Below are 25,717 nucleotides of genomic sequence, written 5' to 3'. Positions count from 1 at the left end.
TTTCCATGGTATACTCTTGAACTTGAAAAACATGTTTAAGCTACACATATGTTCTATATTTATTCTAACAGCAAAAGATACAGGGAGTCCAGTCCTGGCACAAGTTGAAGAATGAGAAAGTCACTTCACCTTTCTGCTCCACACTTTCCCCATCAGTAAAAAGAGGAATTTAAGTGACATCATCTCTAAACATTATTTCAGCTCTGAGATTCCAAGCCTGAAAAATTGGTGTTCTTTGTGTATTATTTTCTACTAAGATAAAAAAAAAAATGAAAGCAGCTAGAAGAAAAACAAACTATTAAATTAATTCAAGGATACCAACCCATTTTGTTTGATTTCAATCTTTAAGCCAAGTGCTGCAAAGCAAGTACAAGCTTTATATTTTAGTTAAATTATTGGCAATAAGTCACTGAGAGTAGTAGCTGGATGCCCAAATTCCTTAATATAAAGCTCTATATATTGCCAAAGGATAATCTACTCTATGTCTTTGTGTTCCTATACCCCATTTCCTAAGAACTGTTTTAGGACTGGGGCATTCAGAGGCAGGCTTTGCTGTGAGGCGTCTGACATGAGTTCAGGATAAGGAAAACCTCAAGTACTTCTGTGTTTGTTCTTTCTTGTTTGCATTTTGGATTTATGCCATCATGTCTGACTCTCCCTTCTAATAACTTTTTGACCGTGAAGTCACATTGGGTTGAATTTTTATTGATAATATCATCTTTAAGTGGTAGGGGCAGAGCGATTTATTGTATAATGTTTCAAGTTATTTTGAGTGAGTTGTAAAAACTCCTTTTAAGAATTTACCTCAACAATAGTCATAGCTTGAAGGTGCTTGCATAACAAGCAAGAAAAGAATGCCTGTTTCACATCCCTCCGGAAGTTGGGGATGGGGCATTGAAGGACCTTTGGTGGACAGCTGGCCGCCATTTCTGGAGCTTAAATTCTACTTCTCACCTACTTGCCACGGTACCTTGGGAAAGTTATGTGGTCATGCTGAGACTCAGTTTTCTCATCTTGAAAATGGGCCTAATAATGCCTCACTTCTCTGGTTGAAGGGGCTAAAATAGCACGCTCCTAAAAACCATGGTCTTTGAGAAGCAGGCTAGCAGCCTCAGCACCTTCTTGTTAGAAACACAGAATCTCCGGCTCCACTTAGACCTCCTGAGTTCGAATCTGAATCTTAACGAGATCCTACATAGCCTAGATTAACTGGGATTGAAATTATTGATTAAAATAAGGCTTTTTGACATGACTCTGGATTTCAAAATGGATTCACTCTCAAGTCCAGGTTTTCATCTTTGCCACATTTCCAGTTCTCTGACCGGTTAACCTGCAGTTGACCGTAGTCAAGGGGAGCATTTTAGGGGCATCCGGATTGGCTCAGTTGGTTAAGTGTTCAACTCTTGATTTTGGTTCATGTCATGGCCTCATAGTTGGTGGGATCCAGCCCCACATCGGGCTCTGCACTGATAGTGATCCCCTTGGGATCCTTTCTCTCCCTCTCTTTCTGCCCCTCCCCCACTCTCTCTCTCTCTCAAACTAAATAAAAAATATTTTTAAAATATCTTCTAAAATAAGAGCATTTTATTTCCATAAGGCACCACTTAGAGAATTATCTGCATACAGGTTACAAAAATGCACCAACAAATGCATCCCATTCTAAACAAACCCTCTGAACAAGCCTGCCAAAGGGGTCAGATTATATTGATCTTTCAGCATGCTAGAGAGTTGCCCTAAAGTAGGAAGGTCTAGGACACAGGCCTGGAGAAGCCCTTCGGATCATAGACTGCTGGGACAGATGTCATCAGAGTTCTATCTTCAAAACAAGTATCAAATGCAAACAAACAAACAAATAAGTTACGAGAAACACCAACATTCCCCTCATCCCAGAAAGCAGCAATGTCAGTCGCAAGGCTAAAGTGTAGGAGTTTCCGGAATAAGACTGCTGTCAACATTATAATTGCTGAGATTATAGAAGCTCCCTCAAATCCCCCAAGCTGCCCTGGTGTGTGTGTGTGTGTGTGTGTGTGTGTGTGTGTGTGTGTGTGTGTGTGTTGTGCACATCCTTTCTCCCTCCAGTCGAATGGACCGAGCTTCAGTTCCCAGTCAGGGTCAGGTTTATCCCAATTGGCTCTACTCTCTGATAGGGCTGGTGATGAACTCCAGAGCAGAGAAAATGGTACCATGATCTCTGTTTCCCACCTTGCTGTCTTGTTTTTCCCTCACTCCTAAATGCATCAGCACCATTTCCTAAGAACAAGGCCAGTCTCTTACATAATCACAGTATAGTTATTAGACCTAAGAAATTCAACAATGATACGATACTACCAGTCCACATTCCATATTCAAATTTTGTCCAATTGTCCAATAATCTTTTTTTAATTTTCCTTTTTTTTGAGAGAGAGCCCAAGTGGGAAAGAGGGGCAGAGGGAGGGAGAGAGGGAATCTCAAGCAGGCTCCATGCTCAGCACAGAGCCCAACACGAGGCTTGATCCTACGACACTGGCATCATGACCTGTGCCGAAATCAAGCATCGGACACTTAACCGACTGAGCCACTCAGGCGCCCCCTGAAAATATTCTTGATAGCAATTTTTCCCAGTTGGGATCCATTCCACAATATCATGTTGCATGTAGTTTTCATGTCTTCTTAGGCTTCTCTATTCTGAAACAGTTCCTCAGCCTTACTTTATGTTTCTTGACCTTGACATTTTTGGAGGGTATAGGTCAGTTATTTTGTAGAATATCTCTCTGCTTGGATTTCTGATGGTTCCACAATATTGGATTCAGGAGATGTATTTTTGGGAGAGAGGAATACCACAGTAGCGATCTTGTGTCCTCCTCAGTGAGTCATATCAGGAGACACGTGATGTCAGTTTATTCCAGTATTGGTGATGTTCGTTTTGATCACTTGATTAAGGCGCAAATATCTTGGAACTATACAAATACCATTTTCCTCCTCAAATTTTTACCCACCAGTATTAGCATCCAGTGATGGTTTTCCAACTCTATCATTCCTTCTGTGTTTATTAGTTGTCATTCTACTCTCAAGAAGAGCTTTCACTTTTCTCCTATTTGTTTATTTATCCATGTATTTATTTCTATCAGTATGGACTTATGGAGAGATTCCTGACCCTTATATCATGAGCCTTCTGTGATCTCTCCTGCCATTCCCGAATCACTGAGAACCACCCAGCGTCTCCATGTGGTGTGCTTGGACCTGCCTGGAGTGGGGACGTGGGGGGCTAGGTGAGCATGAAAGTCTTCACAGCCTCAGGGATTTGTAATCTTATTCCCAAACCAAAGTCCTTATCTAAACTGAACATTTGGCCTTCACTTTTACTCACAGGTTGGCACTGTAATCCTTTCTCAGAGAGCAGAAACCCAGACAGACCACATCTTTAAGCCCCTCTTCCCTTCCACTGAGGCTCCCCTCTCAGGGTAGTTCTCTCAACACCCCAAATTTCAGTGCCAACCGCAGTAGTAAAATAGGCTATGGGCTGGAAGATGTTCCAATATGTTGAGAAAGTTTACCTTCCCATTATAAAGCAGGAAACCCAGTGAGTGAATCCTAGTGGCTCTTTATGCTTTATGTGTTTTTCCAAAGTAAACGTGTTTCCTTTCAATTTGCAATAGCATCTGAAGTTCCTTTAAAACTTTCTATTTAGAAACTTTGAGAGCAGGGCATAGCACTGCCCTATTGTAGGTGGCATACCCATCCACGTTACTGAGAAATCATTTTTTAAAATTTAGCAAAGTTTAGCAAGGGATTTCAGCAGCCTCATTGCCAAAGTCTCAGTATTTATAATAATTTGCTACATGGACTTGCTTTATTCGAGTTAAGAATTAAAAAAAAAAACCACCACCAGACTTCTTAATTAAATGCTTGCTAATAGCAAGGTTTAGGAGGGGTCTCTCTTTTCTTTTTTACAATATGGAATTGTCTGTCAAATATATAAAGTCAGAAATAAATGATAAAACAGATTAACCTGTTTTCTTCCCCTCTACATCTGCCATGGCAGCGATGAGCCTTTCGTTGTATACACGTTGACAGGCATGGTTCAGGAAAGTGACAAAGTAGCAAGAAACCACATGAAAAATGAAGGTGCTTTAGCTCGTGCGCTGGGGCTGGCGTGCCTACTAGACTAATTGTGACCACACTATGGTCCTAGCTTGAATGCAGCAGCCTTTCTTTGTACTGCCTTCATTTCCTTTACAAACAGCTACAGAGATTACTCTGTTGCTCACTTTTGCCTGGGGCCAGCTGGGCAACATTAATTGCTGTAGGGCTAGGGAATTATGCCCAGGGAATTCAGAAATGTGTGTGACATTTACATTAACTGGGTGGGCTTTCAGCGACGCCATCTAAAGCTTTCGTGTTATTTATAAACTACAGTTTAAAATGAGTCCAGACAGCCCACGTGGAAAATACATGTATATAAGAAAAAGAAGTTGTTTTCAAACTTGGTCTGCCTTCATGCAGATGTGTCCAGAGGCTAAGAACCATGTTTCACTTTTACTTTGCATACGATTCAGTGATTTATCCAGTGTTCCTGTTCTCTAAGTTAGAAATTTAACTCCTGAAGTTGTCATTAAAGAGAAAATGGACACAGTTACTAGAAATTTATGAATCAATGAATGAACAAGCTAGGCTTTATCAAGAACTGAATCATTACATTTTTTACAATAGCTTTTGTTTATCTACTTGTAAAAGCAATCTGTGGAAACTGAAAAACAAAAAAAGATTAATATTCACATCTTGGAATGTTTCTTTGAATCTTTTTCTATGCATATAAAACATACACCTTCATGCTTAAAAAATGGTTGAATTGGGGCGCCTGGGTGGCTCAGTCGGTTAAGCGTCCGGCTTCGGCTCAGGTCACGATCTCGAGGTCCGTGAGTTCGAGCCCCGCGTCGGGCTCTGGGCTGATGGCTCAGAGCCTGAAGCCTGCTTCCTGTTCTGTGTCTCCCTCTCTCTCTGCCCCTCCCCCGTTCATGCTCTGTCTCTCTCTGTCTCAAAAATAAATAAACGTTAAAAAAAAATTTTTAAAAAAATGGTTGAATTCATATTTTGTTGTGTTCAGTTTTTTGACCTGCTTTTACATTTAACTTGCTATTGTATTTCTAACATTGTGATTTGTAAAGCACTAGCTTTAATGTCTGCGCAATAACTTTTTAAAAGTACTCCCCCCAGTTTGGAACTTACAGACTGCTTCTGCCATATTGTGCCCCTCCACATTACTGGGAAATCAGTAGGTAGGCAAATACTTCTGTAGACATCTGTACCTGAAAATTGTAGTCTGTATTTTTGGTTGTTTCCCTGGAAGCATCCATGCTTTCTTAGAGCTAAAGCAGAAACACAGCTTAGGATCCATTTCCTAGAAAAGAAGTCCTCCATTTCAGCCCTGTTAGATTCTTTGTCCTTTGTGACTCTTTTTTGCTAAAGGAATAACCAGTCAGGTTCACATCCCTCTTTAGCCCACATCCTTGTCCTCAGAAGGACAGCATTACCAAATTGGACCACAGGGGTTGGCCCAAACCGTGTTTAACTTTCTTTGGGCGTGGAAGATAAGCCAGGATGGCAACTTGCCCAAAAGTGATCCAAGAACATTTTGTAGGGAAGGTTTTGTTCAATAGGACCTGAGAGAATATTTTAAAATAAAAGTTTTATTAAGGTGAAATTTGTTCCTGTGTTAGAAAGATAAGGTTCATTCTTTAATAAACCCAGACTAGCTCCTTCCAACATGTTTGCTTGCTCTCTGTAGACACATGGTCTCAATGACCTGAGAAAGACTTTACACCCTGAAAAGAGAGATAAAGGAAACTCAAGACCATGAACTCCTTTATCACAGTGATGCACATAGATGCTCACACCATTCTTCACTGTCAGTTGCAGAACCCTTTGTTCCTCTTTCAAAAAGTGTCTTTGTGTTTCTCAGAATGAGCTGACGCGCTCTCTCCCAGCTGTCGGAAATGCAAGAGAACTTCGTGGAAAGCAAGAGTATATATGGTCCCCTGTAAGGTTAGAGGTGAGCTCCCGTCACTTAGTCACAGTTGCCATCTGCTCTCATGGGCACTGGTGCCACAGACATTGTTACTGTGGGGGACAGGAAGTGTCTCTCTTACAGGTATTGAGCTCCCTTTTCCCAAAGAAGCACAACCCGGCACCTTTGGAGGATCTTTTCTCTCCTGGTTTTCCTCTGACTGATTTATAATGTGACTTGAAAGTGTTAAGGACTTGTTCTGGAAAAGATTATGACAACTTATAAAGATACATACACTATAACAGGTTAACATAAATTAGTAAAGAAAAAGAACAGGATGGCAAAGGAAAACAAGGATAGACACTAATGAGCTGTGGAGGTTAGGTTAATATGCAAAATGTATGCCATCATGCATCTAATAACGTTTTATTGAATGCCTAATATTTGCCAGGAACTCTGGACATGTTTTTCAAACTTAGTTATAACACATTAATGGTCCATAAATCTATTGAGTAAGTGGTCACAATTTTTAATGCAATAGGATATGAAGACTAGAACAGAGTACAATAGTATATATTAGAAGGCATTGCACAAAGTAAGGGCGTTATTTACCAAAATGTATGTTGCATATTTATATGTGTGTTTGTGTATTGGGTCATGATATAAAATGTATTTCTTTTTTTTAATTAATTTATTTTTTAATTTACATCCAAGTTAGTTAGCATATAGTGCAACAAGGATTTCAGGAGTAGATTCCTTAATGTCCCTTACCCATTTAGCCCATCCCCTCTCCTCCAACCCCTCCAGCAACTCTGTTTGTTCTCCATATTTAAGATTCTCTTATGGTTTGTCCCCCTCCATGTTCTTATGTTCATCTTTTTTGTATCTTAAAGTCATCATATGAGTGAAGTCATATGATATTTGTCTTTCTCTGACTAATTTCACTTAGCATAATACCCTCCAGTTCCATCCACATAGTTGCAAATGGCAAGATTTCATTCTTTTTGATTGCTGGGTAATACTCCATTGTAAATATATACCACATCTTCTTTATCCATTCATCCATCGATGGACATTTGGGCTCTTTCCATACTTTGGCTATTGTGGATAGTGCTGCTACAAACATTGGGGTGCATGTGTCCCTTCGAAACAGCACACCTGTATCCCTTGGATAAATACCTCATAGTGCAATTGCTGGGTTGTAGGGTAGTTCTATTTTTAGTTTTTTGAGGAACCTCTACACTGTTTTCCAGAGTGGCTGCACCAGTTTGCATTCCCACCAGCAGTGCAAAAGAGATCCTTTTTCTCCACATCCTCGCCAACATCTGTTGTTGCCTGAGTTGTTAATGTTAGCCATTCTGACAGGTGTGAGGTGGTATCTCATTGTGGTTTTGGTTTGTATTTCTCTGATGATGAGTGATGTTGAGCATGTAAAATGTATTTCTTATTGTGGTCATAGTAAAAGAAAATCTGAAAAGCACTGCCCGAAAGGTATGCACATTTTTAGGGCTGGGTTTTCTAGAAACCACGGAGAGGAAAGAAAACGTTAATTACACATTTTTGCTGCTCATCTCCTATGAGGAAAACAATTTGCCCTATTCTTCACAAAGAGAAAAAGTGAGTAACATACTAAACAAATTCTTTACAGAAAACCCTGATAACTTAAGACTGTTTCTTTTGGCATCCTCCCTTTCTCCACTCCATTGGTCTACACTCTACAGGATGTCTGAAATTTCCCCTGATGTATGCTTTACATCCTGTCACACTTGCTTACCATGTCTGTCTGTGCCCTTATTAATGCTAAGTAATAAACACACATGTGATATTTTTTAAGGTTTTCACAAATAAACTTATGCTTTGAAGCAGAACATGCATACATTCCATTAAAACATACATTAAAACACACACATACGTTCTATTAAAAATGGTGGTCACTTACTAAGATGGTTTCATGGACTATTAATGTGTTGCAATTAATTATACTAATCATCAACATACTGCTTGATAAAATTTCACAAAGTATGTACACCCACATAACCACTAGTGAGATCATGAAATAGAACACTGACAGGAAGGAGACACTCTCCCCATGCCCCTAGCCAAGCTCTCCCCAAAAGGCTAAACTCTCCTGAGTTCTAAAACTAGAACTTGAACTTTATACAAAAGGCTCCTGTAGAACGTATTTCTTGTGTCCGACTTATTTTACTCCATATTATGTTTGTGAAACATTCCGTCACTCTGGATTTACATTCCATTGTTATGTGTATTTTAATTTTTATCCATTCAACTATGATAAGCATTTTAATTTTTTCCAGCCTTTGGCTAAAAAGAAAAGTACAGCTCTGAACGTTTTTGTATAGGTTATTACTGAACATGCATACAGACTTGCGTTGGCTTTGAGGATGAAATTGCTGCTTCATAACCATCTATTCAGTTTCAGGAGATATTGTCAAACAAATTGATTTTATATATATTTCACCACCGGTGTGTAAGACTCCCCACTTCTCCATATCTTCTTCAACACTAAATATTGGCAGTATTTTTTTTTATTTTAGCTATCTGGTGGTGGGTATACTTATCTCCTTGTTAATTTGCATTTCCTTGATAAATGATGTGGTTGCACACTTTTTTTTGCATGCCTGTTTGTACTTGAATATCGTCTTCATGTGAGGATACCAAGCCTTTGGCCATTTTTTATTGGATGACCCTGTCTTTTTCCTAAGGATTTATAGTAGTTCTATATATATTCTGAATATGATGCCTTTGTCAGCCATATCTATTGTGAACACTAGTTTGCACTTTTCATTCTCATAATGGTGAACAGAAATTCCTAACTTTAATCTAATTACCTATTTTTCCTTTATTGTTGTTCATTTCCATTTTTGTTCATTTCTTTTTTATTTATCTCTTTTTTTCCGTTATTGATAGCGGTTTTTGTGTCCTGTTTAAGAACACTTTGTTACCTAAACATCATTAATATATTTACCTATGTTACATTCAGACCAATAATCTACCTGGAATTGATGTTTTTGTGTCATATGAAGTCAATGATACTACCCTCTATTTATTCGAAGCCACCCCTTTCTTGCTGCAGTGCAGTATCACCTTTAATGATCAATGATAATATATAAATGGGCCTGTTTCTAGACCTTCTCTTGAGTTCTTTTGATCTATTTGTTTATCCTTGTGTCAGTGGCATGCTATGTTAATTAATGGAGATTTATCATACTACCGCTGGTAGTATTAAGTCCTCTCATCTTCCTTTTTCAATATTGCCTTCTTGACTCATTGCTTTGCCACATAAATTTTAGAATTAGTTTACCAACTTCCACTAAAAAGTACTTCTGTGATTTTGATAGGGATTCTCCTTAACTCATTTGAGGAGAACTGATACCTTTACAAAATTAATTCTTCCAATCTGGGATCATGTTTTCCCACCTTCTTTTTTATTTTCAGTAAGCCTGTGTAGTTTTCTGTGTAGAGGTCTCTTGTATCTTTTTCTTTTTAGATTTACTTTTTAGGTATTTTATATTTTTATGCTAAGATAAATGTTATAGTTCACTGAATTTTCTAATTGTTTGTTGTTGCTATACAGCAATCCAATTGAATTTTATATTTGTTGATTTTTTTTTTCTTTAAGTTTATTTATTTTTGAGCGAGAGGGAGAGCACAAGCAGGGGAGGGACAGAAAGAGAGAGAGAGAGAGAGAGAAAGAGAGGCACAGAATCTGAAGCAGGCTTCAGGCTCTGAGCTGTCAGCCCAGAGCCCGACACAGGGCTTGAACTCATGAACCGTGAGATCATGACCTGAGCCAAAGTCAGACACTTCACCGACTGAGCCACCCAGGTGCCCTTATATATTGATCTTATACCCAGTGACCTGGTTAACTTCAATTATTAGTTTTCATAATTTCTTTGTAGATATTTTGTATTTTCTCACACAAATTATATCAGAGAATAAACAGGATTATATCTCTTTATTTTGGTCTTTTTTTTTCCTTATTGCAGTGGCTAGGACCTCTAGCATAATATTTAATAGAGATGATTATAGAAGGTGAATGTACCTTTGAATTTTTCCTAGTCTAGGAGCAAAACTTTCAATATTTATCATTAAGATGTTTTTTATAGGTTTTATCAGATTGAGAAAGTTTCCTTCCACTCCTAGTTTGCTGAGAGTTTTTTGTCGTGAATAGATTTGAAAGCAAAAGCTTTTTTCTGCATCCATTGAGATAACCGTATGCTTTTTTCCATTTTTCTGTTAATAGGATGCTTTAAATTGACTGATTTTCCAATATTAAACCAACATTCTATTTTTAGAATAAATTCCTCTTGCTCATAATGTGGTATCACCTAAAAAACATCTCAGGATTCAGTTTGTTAATATTTTGTTTAGTATTTTTCTCTTAAGTTCATATGGGATATTAATTTGTAAAGTTCTTTCTTATAACATTCTTGTCAGTTATGGGATCAAGGCTAAGCTGACCTCATAAAATGAGTTCGATGTGATGGATTGAGATATAATCCCTCTTTTTCAGTATTATGGATGAACCATGTAAGATTGGTGTGGTATTCCCTTAAGTACGTGGTAAAATTCACCAATAAAGCAGTTCAGGATTGGAGAATTTTTTGTGAGGAAATTTTTAAGTACAAAAGTCAGTTTCTTAAAGGATATGACTATTCACATTTGCATTGTTATTTTCCTATTTGGATAAATAGTTTATTAGTGTTTATCCTTCATCAACATTTTCAAATATTGCCATAAAGTGTTCATATATCCTCTAATCTTTTTAAGATCTGTAGAATCTATGGTGATTTCCCTTTTTAATCTCATATTTGCAATTTTTTGCCTCCTTCTTTCTTTCTTGATTAACCTGGCTACAGGCTTATGGATTTTATTGGTATTTCCCAAGAAGACATTTTTGGCTTGGGTATTTTCTCTATTACATCTGTGCTTTCCATATCGTATTGTCTAATTATTATTTTTTCCTTCTACTTTGTTGACTTTAATTTGGTGTTATTTTTATGACAACGAGATAGATACTTAAGTCATTAATTTTCAGGCTTTCTTTTTTTCTAATAGATACATTTAAGTATATACATTCTCCTCCAAGGACATTATTAGCTGCAGCTTACACATTTTGATATGTCATGTTTTCTTCATATTTCAGTTTATAATATTGCCTAATTTTCATTGTGCTTTACCTTAACCCATGGGGTAATTGGAAGTATATTGTGTAATTTCAAACATATTTGATTTTTTTGTTATTGTCTTTTTATTAATTTCTAGCTTAATTCCTCTGTGGTTAGAGAATGTATTCTATATGATTTTTCATCTATGAAATTTTTCCAGACTTGTCTATTGCCCAGAGCATAGTAAATTTTGGTAATTGTTTAATGTGTATTCTGTACATTCTGTAGTTGTTGGCCACGATGTTCTAAATAGATTAAGGCAAATTTATTAATCACATTATCCTAATTCATTTTAAAAAAGAATGTTCTACCAATTCCGAGAGAGGTACCTTGAAATCTCCCACTCAGATTGTGGATTTGGTTACTTTTTTTTTTAGTTCTAGCAATGTTGGCTTTATATATTTTGCGACTTGCTTCAGGTGCATTCGGATTTTAGATTTTTTGTCTTCCTATGGATTTTATCATTATGAAATTTTCCTTTTTATCTCTAGCAATATCTCTTATCATTAAGTTTACTGTGTCTGATATTAATATAAGCTATATGTATTGTTCCAATCCTTTTTCTCGTTCAAATTTTGTGTCCTTATATCCAAAGTGTGTCTCACTAAAGCAGCATTTTTTTTTAACTTAGTACATGTATATTACTTGAAGTGCCCATTCTATTTGTATTTTATGAAACTACTGATATATTTGGGTTATAACCTATGATAGTACTATGTGATTTTTTTCCTCCCCAGCTCTTTAGTGTTTCTTTACCTCTCCTTTGTTCCTTTTTGAATTAATGAAATATTTTGTCTCAATTGGCTTGTTAGTCATATATTCTTTTCCTCTCTTTTTTAGTGCTTATACTAGAAATTACAAATTGTATTATTATTTTATTAGAGCATAATACAAATTGTGACTGACCATTTTCCAGAAAATTTTAGAGACTTAGACAGATTTATTGAGGTCTGACTGATATAAAATAAACTAAGTGTATTTAAAATACACAGTTTGGTAGATTTTGACATATGTATGCACTGATAAAACATCACCACAATCAATGTAATTAACATATCTACTACCACCAAAAGTTTCTTTATGCCGCATTTTTATTCCCCAAATGCAGAGCATAACTTTGAGAGCATTTGGAACAAACCCATCTTTTCCTGGTCCTCTGTATTAGGTTCAACATGGAACTAAAAAAATATCTTCCAATTTCTTGCACTAGTAAAATAATAACAACACCAGCTAACACTTATATGTGCTTATATGTACCAGGCAGTGCTGTAAGCACATTACATATTTTAGTACTTGATTTATTGATTTTACTCTTCCTCACAACTTTATGAATTGGGCATTATTATTCCCATTTTACCATTGAGGAACTGATCTCAGGGCATGATCAAACATGTGCATCCTTTGGCTTGGTGATGATCTTCTACCTGGAGATTCATCAGTGTCTCACTCTTAAGCACAGATGTGTTACTTTCAACCTTTTATTTTATTTATATTTTGGAAAACTTGGGAAATATAGGTGGGCATACAGACTAAAATTGAAATCACCAATACTCCACCCACCCAATGTTTATAACTTCTGGCAATTAATGGTACCCTTTGAGCCTTTTGCCATTATAGGTAACCCCGCATGAACATCTTTGTCACTCTAGCTTTGTATATAGCCATACTCATTTATTTAAGATAAATTCTGAGAAGTAGAATTCCTGAATAAAAGAACCTGAAAAACCTGTGGCTTTTAACGCACGCATTAATGTTTTACTAGTACTGGGTAAGGGTGTGGGGAGGGTGCACAGTAAGCAGATGAATTTCAAGGTGAATGAATGTCAGAGAAGTCACATGGAAGAAAGAATATTCCAATACCAGAGTACGGGCAAGAAAGCCTCGAAAGGATCTTTGATATGATGATTTTGTAGTATTTTTTTTTTCTTTTAGAAAGAGAAAATGGATTTTTCTTCTTTTAATAAATAACTTTCTTCTAGTAGACACCACTGGATTTGGAGACATATAGCCTTTTATTGTTTCTTTCTTTGTTATTATTGTTAATTATGTTGCTCCAATTACAATTGTTCACTCAATCAAAAGAATCGCTGCAAAGTTCATTCTGGTATATAATCCGGACTGACAACCTCAATGCCCAGATTCTGCTATTGCTCCTTCATGGGTAGCGGTTTCCCTGCCATGCTTTGTTTGGAGATCCTCCGGGGGTGGTTCTCAGAGTGATGAATGCCATCTTTGTTTAAGAGGGCAGGAGGGAGAATAATCTAATTCTACCAAAGAGAGACAAGAGTAAGCCGATCCTGTGTTTCCATTGCTGTTGGAAAAAGAACAGTAAATGACAGCAAAATTGAATAGCTTGATACTTGCACAGTATAATTTACCCAGCGGAAGAGATGTGTTGAGAAGGAGAGTGAGGATTTGATCTCTGCCTTTCAGTTTGCAGTCATTGTCAACCACGAAGTACAAAAGTTGGCCCAGCAAACCTTGGCTTCATCCAGGAGACTAGGGAGAGAGCCAAGAGATTTTTTTTTCCCCTGCAGTTGCTCAGGGTTGGTCTTTTGTGAATATGTTTACATCGGTGAATAAAGTTAGAGTACTTTAGTCATTTTGCTACAGTAGTGCTTTTCAAACTGTGAATTGTGCCCTATTGGAGAGCAATGAAATCAATTCAGCAGGTCACTACTAACTTCTCTTTAATGAAATAGTATATAACGTAGAATAGAATAAGAGTTGAATGGAATAGAAAATATCCAAATGCAACACACAAGTAATATTATTTTGTAGAACTTTTGTTTTAGTTAGATATACACGTATACATCTTTATATATGTACATGTGTTCCAGATTAAAACATACTTCTTATTGTGGGTCATGGTCAAATAATTACTGCCAGGAATGTTTACATGTAGAGATGGGGTTTTTTTCCTCGGAGTATTTTTTAATGTTTTTTAATGTTTATTCATTTTTGAGACACACACACACAGAGAGAGAGAGAGAGAGAGAGAGAGAGAGAGAGAGAGCGCATGACGGGGGAGGGGCAGAGCAGAGAGGGGGAGACACAGAGCCCGAAGTGGGCTCCAGCTCATGAACCATGAGGTCATGACCTGCACCGAAGTTGGACGCTTAACCAACTGAACCACCCAGGTGCCCGGACGGAGTATTTTTGTATATAGGCAAATTTCCAAAAGTTGTTTGGCATTGAACAGATAGAACTTTGGGGTTTAGGGTTGAGTGGAGCAGAGAAAGTCTTCATGTTGGCAGGGATAGTAATAATCTTGCTGATCAAAATTCCAAGTAGAAAAAGGTCAGACGGTTTCTCCTTTGCTGTCCTGCCTGCTGTTCCTATGCAGTGTATTCAATAAACTTCTATCTCCTTAAAGAACAAACAAACAGGGACGCCTGGGTGGCTCAGTCGGTTGAGCGGCCGACTTCGGCTCAGGTCACGATCTCGCAGTCCGTGAGTTCGAGCCCCGCATCAGGCTCTGTGCTGACAGCTCGGAGCCTGGAGCCTGTTTCGGATTCTGTGTCTCCCTCTCTCTGACCCTCCCCCATTCATGCTCGTGTCTCTCTCTGTCTCAAAAATACATAAATGTTAAAAAAAAAATTAAAAAACAAACAAAAAACTCCAGGTAGAAAAAAATTTGGCTTATCTGAATATTCTTTATTATGGTCCTATATAGAAAGCAACTCTGATAGTGATACCTCTTTTCAAATGTCAGCTAGAAAACACCCCAAAGTGAGAAAACCACCATAGTGCCATTCAAATACCAAGCCAAAGGTCACCAGAGTTTGACAAGAGGATGGCTCATGATAATGCTATATACCTACTTGCCTGTGATTGGAGTTAAGAATTTAACAGTGAAGTTACTAGTAGTTGACTGTAATGGCTTATGCTAATTTCACAACTTCATGATGATAATTTCATAATAAAATAAGTTTTTGTGTATCAAAGGTTTTTTTTGCCCCTCGCAATTCACCTTTATTTAAATCTGTGTTCATTGCTTTCAATGAACACCAAGTAGACTCATGATCTTGGGTAAGATCTAGCTAGTGGCCTAACTGTATATAAGTTTCCCCGAGTGTGGGAAATATGCGAATGATATGTATACACAGATCATATCAGTATATAATACATTCTGCCAAATGTATCCATTCGTTGGTACTTCATCCTTCTGAAATTATATAACAGTCGATACAATGAAAAAAAAAACAGTTGCTCTAGAATAAGGCAGTGGGTGCCTAGGGTGCTATTTGAGAAAGATTTGGAGATGGGGTTTGGGCTCAGCAATAAGGAAAGGTTACATTTGATTAGTGATATCTCTGATGAACAGAGGTGGTAACTTGGAAGCATGGACTGCTTTTCTCTGTTTTGTAGGGGGAGGGCAAGGAATAGCAGACAGATACAGCCCAGAGTTAAACCTTTTAGCATCTCTCATTTTATTTCTGTTCATACTCATCTGGATTATTTGTTTAGATAGTCCCTGATAAATGTTTGTCTGTTTACTCCTTCCATTGCCACTGCCACGGTCTCAGTTTTTGTCTTCATTAAAAGATCTTCATTATAGGAGCTTTCTAGATCTCTTTCTGCTGCTGGTGCTTACAATTTTTTTTTTTAATTTTGTAACGTTTATTTTTGACAGAGAGAGAGAGAGAGAGAGAGAGAGAGAGAGAGAGAGAGCATGAGTGGAGGAGGGGCAGAGAGACAGGGAGACACAGAATCTGAAGCAGGTTCCAGGCTCCGAGCTGTCAGCACAGAGCCCCACGCGGGGCTCGAATTCACGGACCATGAGGTCATAACCCGAGCCGAAGTCAGATGTTCAACCGACTGAGCCACCCAGGCGCCCCGAGTGCTTACAATTTTTGATAGGGTCGGGGTCATGGGCTCCGCTGAAAGCCATGTGAAAGCTACATACCATCTCTCAAAAAGCTGAATGCTTACACAAACTTCTGCCGTTTGTTCCGGAGGGTTAGGAATTCCCTGAGGTCTACACCTAAGTAATAACCCCTTGTCTAGCAGTCTCCCTCCAATCTCCATCCCTCAAATCTCTATCAGAATAATGTTCCTAACACACAATTTGGATTATGTTACTCTCTGCTTAGAACCATCTAATTTCCTGCCACCTTTAGAACAGAAATCCCATCTGCAGCATTGGAATCCAGGCTTGTTCAGTCTCTCAAATTTGTAGCCCCATCGTCCCCTCCCCACCTCTGCCCCCTCCTCCCAAATACACAACCTTCTAAGCCAAACCAGAATGCCTGCTATTTCCCCCAATACTTCTTACACTTCACTTGCACAGTCGCTCCTACCTGTCCTTCACTTTTACCTAGTCAGGTCATTTCTAACCGTCAAGCCCAGTCTTTCTGCTTCTCAGTATCTTTGTGGATGTAGCCTTCAGCCCTGAGTAACACCTTGTGTAACGTCTTGCACATCGTGGTGCTGTATTTACCCCTTTGCTCTCAAATCCCTCTCTCATATTACTGAGAGGCTGCCCCTGAGGGTTGTGCTTTCTGGGTCCCTGAGTCAGTTGGCCCCCAATTGGATTCAACCCTGGAAATCCCTGGAGGGAGAATGGAAGACTGAAGGAAGAGAGAAGCCAGGGTATTTCTTCCCCACACTCTCTGCCTCAGACGGTATCTTGGATGAAGGCTGTGTCTCTCCTCTAGGGAGACACAGGTCCAACTAGAGACGCCCTCTGAGCTTTTGCTGGGTGACCTTGGCCCCTGTGTTCCATGATTAACACTCCATTGAACTCCAGGATTTCCTGCAGTCATTCACCTCCTGGATGCCTCCTTCTCCCATTTGCCTTTACATCTTTTCCTTCACCTGCATAATGAATTTCCTACATTGCAATCCTTCTGTTTAAATACTCAGACTGAGTTCTATTTTCCTGGTTGAACCTTGACTGATACAGCTGACATTTTGTGGATATTTGCTGAATATTAATAACTTAATTTTAAACTGTCTTCTATGTGGGCACCTATGGGTTTTTTTTGAGTGAACCAGGCAAATGTCCTGGTCAGCTATCTAGTACCCACTAGCATTGAATGGGGTTGCTTGGCATAGTAACAAATTACCTCAAAATTCAATGGTTAGAAACAGTTGGCATTTATAAGTTTGTGGGTCTGAGCTGAGTCTCAGTTGGCTGGGTGGTTCTTCAGCTTCTGGCTGGGTCCACTCCTGCATAGGTGGCAGCTCTGGGTCAGCTGGATGGTTCCGCTCATCTTGCCTGGGCTCTCGTACTTCTGCAACTTGACTGGTCTAGGTTGATCCAGCATAGCCTCGGCAGGGACGACTGACGCGAGTCAACTTCATTCCATGTTTCTCAACCATGACAGGCTAGCTGAGGCATCTTCTCATGGCCATGACAGAGGAGCAAGAGAAAACACAGAAGCAAAGCAAGAGCGTTTTCATACTTCTACAAGCAGCACACCTGCTAACATTCCACTGGCCAGAGCAAGTCACATGACCAAAGCCAGAATCAAAGGGGACAGGAAGGTAGATACAGCCTCCTTAGTGCAAAGTTACAAAAGGGTAGGTACATGGAGGGGTGAAGAATGTTGGCCATAATGCAATATGGTCTATCTCAGACTTCATAAGGTTTGATGGGAGACCTGAGGCTAAAGAGGTAGATAGACAGACAGATGGATAGATGATGTCAATTTTTTGCCATATTAACCCTTTTAAAATAAAAACTTTGCCGTAAAGTACAATTGTGTATTTGCTCATTTGTTTTGTAGAGCTCATTTGTACATAGTTAGTGACTGAAAAAAAAGAGCCATTTATAAATAACATATTAATAAACCAAGTATATAAATAAAGGAACTTTATTTATCTTTAACCTTGAATTTGCATTAATTGGAGCAGTCACGGGAAATTGTGCCAACCTCACCTCAGGTCACATGGCTCAACAAAATGAACTGTTTCATGCCTAGAAATAAATATATTCCAAATATAAATATGAATCAGTTATAAAACAGATTCTTTTGAAAATACAAAACAACCACACTGTTAATATATTTGTGTCCCAATTAAAAATGTGTAAAGAACACACATTCTAGGCTAAAGTTGTCCCAGGGAGTGATTCTCATTTTTGCTTTGAATCTTACGTAAACAAACCAGGCAGGCTCCTTTGAGCCATGAGCAAAGTCATGGCCCCCAGGTTTCTAAAGAGAAGAAGAATGAAAAATGGGTATGTTTAAGTTGGAAAGGTCTGGGGCTTGACCTTGCTACTTTAAATTTCCTTCATCACTAAGCAATCACTTTGAATTTGTCTCCTTGGAGTACTCTAATTTGGTTTGTTCTTGGTTTGAGGCATACCATAAGAGGGATACTGTCTGTTTGTATTACAGCAAAATTTCGAAGCCACCGCAGGCACACTGTTTTTCAATTTTCTTTTCTGCAGTTTTATCTTAAAACCTGGGCCTGTTCTTAGTACTTCAGAATGAGGTCCATGACATCTTCCTACCTGGATGAGATTCCTAGCCAACTGCTTCTTCACTGTTTGACTTTGGGCAAAAATTGTAAACCTTTCTGTGCCTCTCCTTTCCTCATCAGTAAAATGAGCTTATTAATTATACCAACCTCATATGATCATTGGGAGGATTAAACTAAGTGAAATTAGGTAAAAGATTAGCACAACCCAGCCCACAAAATGTGCTGAATAAAGGTTATGTATAAAATGCTTATTATTATGAATCATTATGTGAGAATTTTTAGGTTGTTTTCACAGAGTCAGGTTCACATATATTCTTTAAAATCGAAATCAGAATTACACCTTCAAAAAAAAACGAAGTCCGGTATTATTTTCATACAAAAGGCACTGTTTGCTTTTAAATATCAGTGTCAAGGGGAGTGTGTCTGTTTACTCATGTTCACCATAAAGCCACAACAGTTACAAACACTGGCTTCTTCCTGGCCTTGTCAGTTTATTCTTTGAGAAAGCTTTTAGAGTATGCTTCTTAAAAATATCTTGGTATTTAGCCTCACTCACACTGTCAGATTTTCTGATTTTCCAGCAAACAATGAGGCGATATTGGTGGCTTGGGATTTAAAGTGTATGATGAGAGCACTGGACAGAGACTATGAAAATAGATGAATACAACCCCAAAGTCTTCCGAAATACAACCCAATGTCTTCCGTCGTTTGAAAAAAGAAGGGAAATTAACCATAAGCAAATCAATTTTTAACATTTTTGTTTTGCCTCTTATCACACCGAGTGTCCCTTCTGCATGGAGTCATAGAGTAGAGGAGCTAGTGTTAAAACAAGACGCACCAGGGGCGCCTGGGTGGCACAGTCGGTTAAGTGTCCGATTCAGCCAGGTCACGATCTCGCGGTCCGTGAGTTCGAGCCCCGCGTCGGGCTCTGGGCTGATGGCTCGGAGCCTGGAGCCTGTTTCCGATTCTGTGTCTCCCTCTCTCTCTGCCCCTCCCCCGTTCATGCTCTGTCTCTCTCTGTCCCAAAAATAAATAAAAAACGTTGAAAAAAAAATTAAAAAAAAAAAAAAACAAGACGCACCAGAATCTCCAGGAGCTCAGAATCCATCACAGAGGAAATGCACCTATATGCACATGTATATGCACACCCACACACACCCAACAATCATTTTAATGACATGATGAGTGCTTTTATGGTGCCATAAATGTGGGATATGAAAAGAAATGAGTGAGCCCGTATTCATCCAATGTGGCAGCTACAGGGAATGTTAGAGACCAACATGGTTATGTTTACACATATACAATGTTGAGTCAAAAATGTGGAAGGATAGATACACATGCAGAGATTCATATCATCTACGATGATATGCACAAACACTGCTCATTGTTCTGGATACACATATTGTATGTAAATGCGAAAAAAAAAAAAGCGTGGACTAGAAAAACACAAATTCGTGGTCTGGCCTTCAAGCGGGGTTATCAAGGTTACATCTATGATCTCTATTTTTTAATTTAAAAAAAAAGAAGATATGACAAAAATCATGCATTTGTCCATTCTAGGCAGTGAGAACCCTGACATTTGTTCTACGAAGCTCTGCTGTTCTGAGTTCTAAGCTCCCACAACAAGAAAACTTGCGGGGCCACGGTCACTTGAAAAGCAGCTTCTCACTTATTGTGCAAACACTCGAAGCCATCATCTGCTGCACAAGTAGATGCCACAGTCTGTTTGGCCAACTCTTTCATCTGTTTATACTGGTGGGAAGTGTCCCCAGTATAATAACACTTAACACAATCCAGACAGCTCCGTAGTTCCAAGCTCAAATACTTAATAACCCTGATGAATAACCTGTCATTTCACCACGGGGCATGGCTGGCGCTTCGGTTTGTTAAGATCTGTCCTGGGAACCGTCCTCTGAGACCAACCATACCTTCTTTAGCACAAAATTTGTAAACTGTTTAGGATTCACCTTGACCTCTTAGCCACCTTCCCAGGCTGGCAATCCAAAACTCCTGAATCCTGTCCACAGCAAAGTAGGTCTTTGGGATGTACAAACATTGTCCCATGCCTAAAATGTGTTACTAAACTTCTGTGTTCAAGTTCCTTTCTCTGAAACCATCTGGAATGAGATTTTATCTCAGTCCATTTGCATTTATTCAAAATCAGAGACAACTCTGAAACCAGACCCTATTTAAACATAGAAGAACAGTTGCAGATTAAGCAAATGTTGGGGAACTTAGAAACAAAGAAAGAAAGAAAGAAAGAAAGAAAGAGAGAGGGAAAGAAAGAAAGAAAGAGAAAGAGAGGAAGAAAGAAAGAGAAAAACAAAACACGTCTATTCACTTTCTTGTATTTCCTTTTTTCCAGATCTGCGGTTTTCCTCCCATTGGCCGGCCTGTGTGGGTGCCAAGTTCCGCACGTGATTTAATGGATCAGAAGGTCAGATGTCAGCCTTGACTCGGCTGTTTGCAGACTCGCGGTCTTTATGATTAATTGTCACTTTTAGCACTAGGGGAATTACCTCCTAATTGGTGGCATTGCTGCTGTGGCTATTTAACATAGTGTTGACCTCTGTAGGTATCCGGGAGAAGTATAAAACATTAAATGGGCTGGCTGGAAAAGCAGAATGGAGAAAAGGAAGGCTGCAAGAATTCATTTAGGGTGCGAGGAGTCAAAATCGGATCATGAGAGGGAAGAGCCGTATTTCATGTGTTAGGTGGGGAAACTGTGCTCAAGGAAGATCCAGCGGCCCTCTCCGACTGCCATTTCCTGGAGTGCTAAAAAAGGCGTCAGGAGGAGCTAAGCCATGAGTTGGAGCACGTGGGGTAGGGCGCAGGGCACATCGCCTCGCTTCTCAGGCAAGGCCTCTGAGTTCTCCCTCTGGTCCCCAGATGTTTGGTAATATCAAGCAGCCTGTTTGGAAGGCTAGGTTATAATTTGGAACCCAGTTTGTTTAGGTTATTATAACAACGGTTTCCGTTTGCCTCTGCAGTTAAGACTGTGTCCACACTTTCCTCTCTGTGTTTATTATTTTTAGCAGTTTAAAAGCTAACCGTGAAAGATGGCTTTCTGGCTGTCAGGTGACATTCCGGCTGGGCCAGGGTCCGGTGGACTCTATAGAAACGCTCGCAGGCTGTGAGAGTCAGGTCTTTTGAATGCTGCCTTTGTACCTCCCCTTGCCCAGGGCCTCTGGCTTATTGTCTAGGCGCCTCAGTTGGGGTGGCGCTATCTGATGGTAACTCCTACTAATATTACAGTGCTCAGTGCCCGGGCCCTCCCTGGGGGCCCCCCGTCTGGCTGCCTGTGTCTCCCAGCCCTCCCTCAAGGGAACCAGTCAAAGCTCTCCTATCAGAAAGCACTATTTGCAGTTTACAGAATGTTCAAGGGGAAAGAATCAGTAAGGATCACCTGGACGTGTGGCTCGCTAATATTTTTTTTTTACCAAAACCCTTTTCCCAGATGAAATCTCCCAGGGAACCCCAGTTTGTAAGCCATGGAAAAGTACAGCTGTTCTTCTGAAGGGGAGAAGGGTCGCTGCAAACTCCACTCTTCAGCTTCCTCTTCACTCACCTGACTTCTCAGCTCCCCTCACCCCTGCCAGGATACCTCCAACTCCTCAGGATCCTTGCACACCATTCTTAGGAAGCGATCCCTTCCGCTTACAGACAAGGAAATGAAGAGACGATTTTTATAACACGCTTAGGACATGAGACGTTAGACACTAAGACATTAAAGAGTCCACACTGTATCAATCCATTTTTATACAGTTCTAGAAAAGGAAAAACTAATCTAGGTGATAGAAATAGTAGTTACCCCAAGAAAAAGAGAGGATTGACTGGGAAGGGGCCTAAGGGGATTTTCTGGGGTGATGGAAATATATATCTTTACAGAAGTGTAGGCTACACAGCATTTGTCAGAATTCATCTGTGCTTTTTTACCGTATATAAATTCTACCTCCATTAAAAAATGAAAACAAAGAGGGAAAATGAGGCAAAAAAAAAAATCAATGAATTCAGCATTTAATAAACACAAATACTGATGAACTTCCTTAAATACTGAAAATACTAGTAAACTTCCTTAAAGCTATGTGTGCTATTTATTATGTGGGGGGTAAGGTCATTATGTAGAGTTTCAGAATACAGGAGACCCTGTTGCCCTTCTAGCACTTTCTTTGTTCAATAATCAACAAAAACAGGGAAAAAATTTTTCTCAGAGAATAGACAGTGGAACCACAAAAGACCTTCTGGGGTTTTGCAGCTTATAATGTGGCTAAAAAGTGATACGTGAGCAGCCTGGGAATAGAAATCTTGAGTACGGCACTTGATTCATGCATTACTTTGACATGGACTATACATGTACTATCGATAATGCTCCAGAAATTCTTCATCATCTTTTAATCCTTTGCCCCCTCATCTCAATGCTTTTTCATGACCTATAAAATGCAAGATTCCTTTTCCTATAACTTAGGTGAGTGGAACTTCCAATGACTGAGGTTGGAATTCAGACCTCAAGTGCCACCTAGACAACAGGCTACTCCTGGTTCAGTCTTTCCGCTTTGGGAGTGTGTCAGGTGCTCTCAAATGACTGGCATTGTACCTATACCTTTGCAATAGGCACTTTGACCCTTGAAGAAAACACTTTCCCTTCCCTGAAATACTTTGAGCCAACCCTGCTGAAACTTTTCCATTGGTGTGTTTTAGAAGTCCCACAGTAACATGAAAGGTAATTATTTAGGTTAAAATGCAGCTAAGGACACAGGCCAGGCCAGAGGGGACCCAGCAGACAATTCTGCATTTTAGAGCCTGATGAGAACACTGAGCTGGAAGGGGCAAGGAAAATGTTTTTGAAAAGGAAATGGTGGCAGCGTTAGCAACTGGTAAGAGAGGGTCACACGGAGCCAGAGCAGGAAGGATTCGAAGATGCTCAAATATTCTAGCCTTTGAGGCTGTGCGGACAAAACTCTCTACTACTTGAGCGATTTCCCAGTGAAGGGCCAAGGTTTATTTAACCCACAAGATTGATCCACATTAATAAAAATTTAGTTCACTAATGAAGCTATGGCAAAAGTGAACCATCCATAAAAGATAACATTTTAAATAGCTAGAACATATTTCAACCCACACGTTCCAGGCTTTGCATATATAGACTAATTTCCCAATTGAATCAAATTTAGTTGAGCAAGATTTCTATTTAAACAATTTAGTTTAATGTGCGTAAGAGCAGAAATGAAATTACACAATCTAACAGTTGGGGCAAAATGCGTTTTTCGCAATTTTATGCCCATTTGAAAGGAACTCTTTCTTCACATCAATTTGTCAAATGGAAAGTCGATTTGTCTAAATGGAAAGTACAAGACAGAAAGTGTGTCTTCTTCATTCCAGTGACTTGGGGAAAGTGATTCTCTTGGAGCCAACTTTCTTAAAATTGATACATATGCATAAATCTATAGGTCAAATGGTCTTAGGACAATGTAACATGTATGTAGTCAGATTTTAGTAATTCATGAGAATGAGAGTAAAATATCGATCACTGAAGTCTAGGGGCAGCTGAGTGGCATCAGTTAAGCATCCAACTCTTAATTTCAGCTTAGGTCACGATCTCACGGGTTCATGAGTTCAAATCCCACGTGAGGCTCCACAATGACAGTACAGAGCCTGTTTGGGATTCTCCCTCTCCCTCTGCACCTCTCTCTCTCTCTCTTTCTCAAAATAAATAAATAGAAACTTTATATATGTGTATACATATATAAATATATATATACACACACACACATATATACAAACATATATATATATATATCTCCAATCTATTTTTTCCCAATGACTTCTAAAAATCAGCAATCTGAAGTTTTAACTACTCAACTGCTTTTATATAAGGGCTGTAAAAAATTGGAGAAACATCCTGATTGGAGTTTTATCCCCTTTTCCTTCCCTCAGTTATTTTTCCTATTGATGCCATTGGGATAATAACTGGAAAACAGGATGAAAGAAAAGTAATAAATACTTCAATGTGCATATTATTATTATTATTATTGGTTTCCAGAAAAAGAAAATGAAGGTAAAATGAACATAAGCAATGTCTAAAGACATCATTGTCACAGTGGCAGGGCTGGGCTTGAACTCAGGTCTTTCTATCCGGAAGCCCCTGTCTTAAGAAGAGAAGCAATGGATCAAAGCTAATTAAAATATTATATTGGCTGAATTGGAGAAAGAGCTACATTTGTGCAGAGAATAAGCTACCATTTGGGGCCTGCCCACAACAGAAAACCACAAATAACAGTGACAAACACACAAAAGTTTATTTTTCTCTCCACAGCAGCAGGGTCAGTTCTATAATCATCAGGGACTCAGGCACCTTCTATCTTTCTGTATTTCCATTCTTAGCACATGACTCTATCCTTAAAGTTACCTCTTGGTTCAAGATGGCTCCTGGAGCTTCAGCCCTCACATATAAATTCCAGGCAGCAGGAAAGATGGGAAGAGAGAAGTGAAAGGCACTCGTTATCATTACCAGCTATGTTTTTCCTCCTTAGGAGGCCTTACCAGAATTCCCACGCCACAATTTTTACCTACAGTCTCATCTACCAATTCCTAGTTGTAAAAGAAACTGGAAAGTGTAGTTGGGTACTTTACTATCCAGAAGTAAAATGAGGTTTGTTGTAAAAGAGTATCATGAAGGCACGTAGCAGACCTAGTTACAGTTAGGCAACTATAAGAAGCTTTTCAGTTTTGGAGAGAAATGATCAGGGTGGTTCTTTAGAGGAATGATCTTAGCCAAGTACATAAAAGGGGGAGCAATAAAAAGTAGCTTTGAGGACTTCAGTTATTAGTGAGGATACATCAGGGACAGGAGAGAAAAGATGGATGTGAAAGAATAGTGAAGAATGAATTGACCAAGGAGAATGTATTCATTAATTAGCTGTGTAGTTCAAAACTGTGTTTCAGCAAACACACACACACGCGCACACACATACACATACATGTATGTGGGGAGTGTGTGTGCATAAATGCATTATATATGTGTGTGTGCATATATATATAAACATGTGAATATACACACACATATATATATACATATACATGTGAATATACATACAAATAACAGTGACCTGGATCT

The 25,717-nt window shown here is 39.0% G+C and overlaps 1 protein-coding gene across 1 annotated transcript in view; it reads left to right on the top strand.

Annotated features, from left to right (window-relative positions):
• Window positions 1-25,717, top strand: part of THRB (thyroid hormone receptor beta) — a 335,135-nt gene that overhangs the window by 94,806 nt on the left and 214,612 nt on the right. Inside the window, exon 3 of the mRNA XM_042956862.1 lies at window positions 20,969-21,040. The gene's annotated coding sequence lies outside the window, so the exon portion shown is untranslated. The remainder of the gene's footprint in view (window positions 1-20,968; window positions 21,041-25,717) is intronic.

The sequence above is a fragment of the Panthera tigris genome, chromosome C2 (genome assembly GCF_018350195.1).
Source record: "Panthera tigris isolate Pti1 chromosome C2, P.tigris_Pti1_mat1.1, whole genome shotgun sequence".
Classification (NCBI taxonomy): Eukaryota; Metazoa; Chordata; class Mammalia; order Carnivora; family Felidae; genus Panthera; species Panthera tigris.
Note: the sequence above shows the minus strand (reverse complement) of the source record. Positions and strands in the feature narration are given on the sequence as shown.